Source organism: Triturus cristatus, chromosome 12 (genome assembly GCF_964204655.1).
Source record: "Triturus cristatus chromosome 12, aTriCri1.1, whole genome shotgun sequence".
NCBI lineage: Eukaryota > Metazoa > Chordata > Amphibia > Caudata > Salamandridae > Triturus > Triturus cristatus.
The window spans coordinates 67363395-67369429 of NC_140595.1; positions in this window are offsets into that span (position 1 = coordinate 67363395).

Here is a 6035-nt window from a genome sequence, read left to right on the forward strand (position 1 = left end):
ATGATGTCATCAGGGAGTTGGGGGGTTCAATATTATTTATGCAGGAATGTATGCGTATAACCTCTCTAGCTCGAAGATAGCTACAAAGCAATGGAGCACAGTCACGAAGGAGTGATTTATACTCAAGTGTGTGGTAAAACTGGAAGATGTTGATCTACGGTATGGTATAGCAACATTTGCTGAAGCTTCTTGGCACTAAAGTAAACCTTGCAGGCCCGAAGTTGAGCAATATCAGCTGATTAAGTATGTTTTTAGGAGTTTTCTGAACTGGAGGAGGTTTTGTTTAGTGCAAAGATGGACAAGAAAAGCAGTCCACCTTCTCGCTGCTACCGCAGGGTTGTTACAGAGATGGGTGTGTCATGGCACTGTGGTCATTTTGGTGGAATGAAGCCAATTTTTTCTAGAGTCACCAGCAATGAATGCCTAAGTTACCACTTACACACAATATCCTGTCGCCACAAGTAGCTGAATCTCTTTCTAGACAATATTCTAGTGCTCTAGAAAGACCTGGTTATTTAAAGGACAACTCAAGGTCATCGCATGCTAGAATCAGATGGCGCTCTGAGTGGGGCAGTAGCCCTAAAGGATAAGACCTAATAGGGTTGCTCTTTAAAACATAATATGATAATAAATCCACCTTTTCACTGCTTTACAATAAAATTTCCAATAAATTTAAAACAGAGCACACAGCTGATTGTGACCAGGAGTGAATCTCTGGTCCACCTGTCCTTTCTGCGTTGAATCTCTCACCGTCATGTTGTAGTAACATTATGTGGGCAATGGTCATCTCCGCGTCTCCATAGCAACAGTCTCCAGAAGTGCTATTAATTTCCTGCTGAGAAGGTGAATCTATCCGAGGTTCATGTAATTTAATTTCAGGCCTGGGAAGTTGAGTGACTCATCTCCAGTGGATGAAGGAAGCTGCGTATTGATGTGCATTTATTTGAGTTTTCTTTCAGTAAATCGTGTTCAGTAACCCAGGCACCAGCCCCTTGGACTGGAACAGATAATTATGTACTTATTACAGCCCAAGGTGCTGCTCTCTTGACCTTTACGCCCTGCACTTATTTTGTTCTGGTGTTTTAAATCTGCAGGAATTGCCTCGCCCTAGGTGTAGTGATATTTTGCCACCTCTCCCCTGGCAGGTCCATTTTTGATGCTTGAGGGGTCATTGGCACCCAACAAAGCTATCAGTAACAGGACAGGACCCCTGGAAAGGGGGCAAGAAGGAGAAACTGGGGCAGAGGTCAGATACCCTCTCAGCAATGGTGCACAGAGCAGAACTCATGTAAAGAGATATGGAGGTGTTCCAGTAGGGGAGGTAGAAACTGTGTTAAAGGTCAGAGGTCAGGTGCATTACATTTAGAAGGAGGGTTTGTACAGAAGTGAAAGCACCTCACTACAACTGGAAACAAGCCGTCTTAAGGCCACAGACAGGCCCAGAGTGCATGGCAATGAAAGCAATGTCTGTGCAATGCAAGAGTCTGTAATATGGGCGTGGCTATTGCCTAATTCCGAGGCTGTGTCAAACTTGGAGCAAAAAGAGAACTGGGCAGAAATGCAATACATCTCTTACCATAAACAATAGGCTTAGCCGTCACCATGCATAATTTTAAATAAAGATTTTCTTCCTCTAAAAGTTCCACTGGCATCAGGCCAGGGCCTAAAAATAGTGTTTCCACTGCAGTTGCGCCAGAATGGAAAATTGGAATAAATTAGGCCGCGCTTTGGTACTTTTGATCTTTTTGCAATATGTTTAGGTACTGTTTTGTTTACATGAGGCACCTTAACATATTTTTAGTTTTTAGGTTATGATGCCAGGAGGCAGCTTTAGCTGTTTTGAGAGCCTCATGTAACAAAAAAAATCCTATAACATGTACATGTGTACTTAGGTAGAGGGGCCTGTGGGCCAGCCCTCTTCGTCAATTGGTCTGTCTTAGTGTCATTCACATTTGCTTCAGCCCACATAATTCAGCATGGCCAATGGGTAAGCCTGATTTATCAATTGTTGCATTGCACTTAAAGTGACATACACCCTGATCACATGAACTCATCCGCCCAAAATATAGTGCACGCCAGTGCCAGGATTGGTGGACCCGACTGGTAGGCTAAGCCTTGCCATGGCTTATTTTTTACATGTTTTTTCTAAACAAGCATTAGTCCACCACGAAGGGGACGTGAAAGATATTCAAGAACCAAATACTCTTGATATGAAAGGAATGGTGAGCCACATAGTACACAGCTTGCAACTCTTCGAAAACCTAATATTGCTCTATTAAAATGAACTCTGACCCAGTCTTGATGTATCTAATTTTTTGTTTTATAGTAATAAAATAAAATGTAATATTTAAAAACAGATGTATTGGACTTGGTGTATGATTTGAAAAGTCCCTTCGAAAAACTGGTCACGTTTGGTCACGTCTGGAAAAGGAGTGGTCCCCTGCAGTGAGGTTTTGTTGTCTGCCAGGGTGCGCGTGTGGCGTGTGAGAGGCCTAAGTTTGAATGGGAGGCCAGTTTTGGGGAAAGGGTTTGAGCAGCTCTTCATCCCATCATGGCACCCACCAGTCACCTAAAGCAGGAGGGCTGTGGTCTGCTACATTAACTCCCCAAATTCGTTAGGTGGCTGATTAAAAGCATTGTCAGGGCATTTTGGGAGGTTCTATTGAGTAAGTGTGCGGACACAAGCCAGGCCTCTTGTTCCTCTTCGGTCGCATGAGATAAAGTCCACTTGATGTTTACATCTGGTGTGCACAGCCTCACTGACAGCACCCCTCCTGGCTTCTTTATTTAACCTGGCAGCACAAAGTGTTCTTGTAGCGCAAGGAAAGTTCCACTGTGATTAGTCGAGGATTTAGATGTATTCTATAAACAAAAGGTCATAGCTTTAAAAAAAACAAAAAAAAAACTGTTTGGGTATTAACTGGGACAAGCTGGAGCCTGTCTCATAAATAAACATTCCCTTGAACATGAGGCACTAACTTCCTACAACGTTTGCTGACCGTCTCACGCTTTGTGTTGGGTTTGCGTCACTTTTGTGATACAAATACAGCGTAGAGTGTCCGGTGGAATTTATTATCCAACGCAAACTAGGATTTGTTTTGGAAAGTATCCCAAAGTAACACATTTTTCAGTAGGGGTTGTGTCTAGGCGTTACATAACACGTTTTATTTTAACTCGTCTCATTGGTACCAATTGCATAAACCTTTGAGGGTTAAAAGCTGAGTCATATTTACAAGATTCAAACTTCCGACCTGCACATAGTACCAAGACTTCTGAAGCAAAAGAATAAGCGCATTCGGCTTCGTAGAAAAAGTCCGCTATTAGGCTCGACAATTACGTTAATAAGCGTAATTATCCTCTGATAAGGATATTAAGAGCTTGTAATATGCATATATATGTAAAGTTTCTCAATGGGTATTGCCTGTTGAAATTAAACAAATGTGCATGCTAGCCGATAGATGCTAGCAATCAACTCCAACCAGTTGCAACTTATTGAGGATCCGGCTAACGTTCTAGAGGGGCCATCCTGTGAGTGATGTTACAATATGTCTCAAAACTCAAGCTGACATCATCAAACCAAGGAACCTTCTGGAACTCCTATTGTTGGCGATTGTTCACGATGGAGGACGGGCAAAGAGTTTTCTTTCTCTGCACTGGATGGGCCCTCCACATTGTTCTCTATGGATGTCCGCTCCTTGGAATGGAAAGTGGTTTTCCATAACCACCATTAGTGGAAGCAGCCAGGGCCTAAGCAACAGTTGTCTGAGAAGGTATAGCCCTACAAATTTCCATTTGACCGTCAGCTACCATGATCCAATGGTCTCCTCTTCGCTGTTTTTGCTGTGTCGACTGCTCTGCTGCAGACATCATGGATGGTGCACATGCTGCTAGGTTCAATTTCCAATTCAGTGCTAGGGTGTGGGAGAGTAATAGGTATGGTCTAGGTTTACGGGTGGTATTCGCATAAGATTACCTGTCACCTAGATCCTGCAAAATATATTGGAGGGTAAACAAAGGCATTGTGTTGTTAAAGTGTAGAGTCTCACGCCCACTGATATATCTAAACTGCTCATCTAGCTAAGGAACTGTCTTGTTTGCACAAGATGTCCTGAGCAGGTGAACCACAGTGAGCGGGGAATGTTTTAGTTCCAGGGCATTCAGTCAGTGCCATACTTGTGCCTCTGCTTGGACTTGCAGTGAACTGCATACGTTGACTTAGTACTTCACCTTGCTTGAATTTTTATTGCATGTTCAAACTTTATTCCTACTGCTGTCTAAGGTCTCATCCTGTAAAACTGATGTACCCTGTTTCCAGCCATCCATGCGCTCACTCATTAACCCATTCATGCGCATACATATTCCACCAGTGCATTAACTCAACCATTTATCCCTCCATGGGATCACTCATGCATCCCGCCTTTGACCCATTTTCTCTTTCTTCCATCCGCACACAAACTTTGCAACCAATAAACATGCACCTTCATGTGTACAACAGCCAAATCTCTTGGCCTTGCAAAACTTTTTGGAACTGGATTCATCCTTCCAACTGGGCATGTACCATCGTACACATTAATCGGATCCTCCTCCAAGCAAAACTCTACCCCACACTCCTTAAAGAGTACATGCTCATTGATAGAGCTGCCTTGGAAACTAAAACTAGCCACGAGAAAGGCTTTAATTCAGTCCAGTATTGGACAACTCAGAGCACTATGCAAGCTCAACACATCTCTACAAAGCTTTGGGGATATCTTTTGTGCAAGAATGTAAAAAGTTTGTATTTACATCACAATTTTGTAAGTGTATTGGCTAAAATCTATGGGTTATGTGGCTGCTTAAAAAAAAATCATGGAATATTCCAGCAAATATGGAATTAGTACAGTACCCAGGAATTTATTTGTCTGCAGCAGCAAATCAAGTAGGTGATGTACGTATGCCGTTGCACGGTACTACAGGTGATTGTGTATCTCTTGCAGACATTCCTTCAGCCAATCAGAGTTTTTGCTGGGGCTTCCGCTCTCTTGCCAGAGATGACCATTGAATGTGTGGAATGGGCAGACTACAGATTCCTAATGTCGATGTAAGAGCAGCGGTCATGCCCTTGGTCACGTCCTTTGCAAAGAGATTGCTTCTGGAGGCCATAGTCTATTCGAACATGCTTTATCCAATGAATTGAATTCTAAGAGGCTGTCTTTGTTCCATTCCAGACCTGGTTTATCAGAATCAGACACGTAGCATGCCAGATGAGGCTGAAACGCGTGAAATGAAGAGTAGGGCTTTTGAATCTGTAGCTGCCAACTACTCAAACCTGATTGCAAATGGCTAAAAGTATGTAGTGAAACAAAATTGAAAAATGTAGGGCTAAATAAACTTTTAATTACGTCAGTGTAATGCACATAATTTTGGGAATTCGCATTACGCTTTTATGCGAAATTCCCAAAATTCCGCCATAAGGCCACGTCGCATAATTGCAGCTCATTTGTGAAAAAACAACAGTACAAGAGCGCAGGAACAATGTGAGTAGCCAAAAGGTGTGCGGCTGTTGCTCATGTCACTAGTGTTTTCAGTGCCATTTTTATAATTCAAAATGCGCTGTTGCTACCAAAAATAGATAGAAGGACGTAATTCACAATATATATATATATATATATATATATATATATATATATATATATATATATATTCTGCAATGTGGTTCCTGCCGGAGTGCGCAACAGCGGGTGCAGGCGTTGGGCGGAACCAATGGCCAAAAACAATTTTTAAACAAAGGACGCCGCACTCTGAAATCTTGAAATGTGTGATATATTACAGAGCCAGTCTGTCACACCGACGCGTTTCGGCCAGCACGGCCTTTCTCACGTGAGAAAAGCCGTGCTAGCCAAAACCTTCGAGACAATGGCATTAAGGTAGTGACAACACTGAAGTAACAATAAATGAAAGATTAAACATTACATGCCAGAATAACAAAATAATGCAACAGGTTTCTAAAGCAGATACAAATCTATTTTTGTACCACAAATACACACACATATATATAT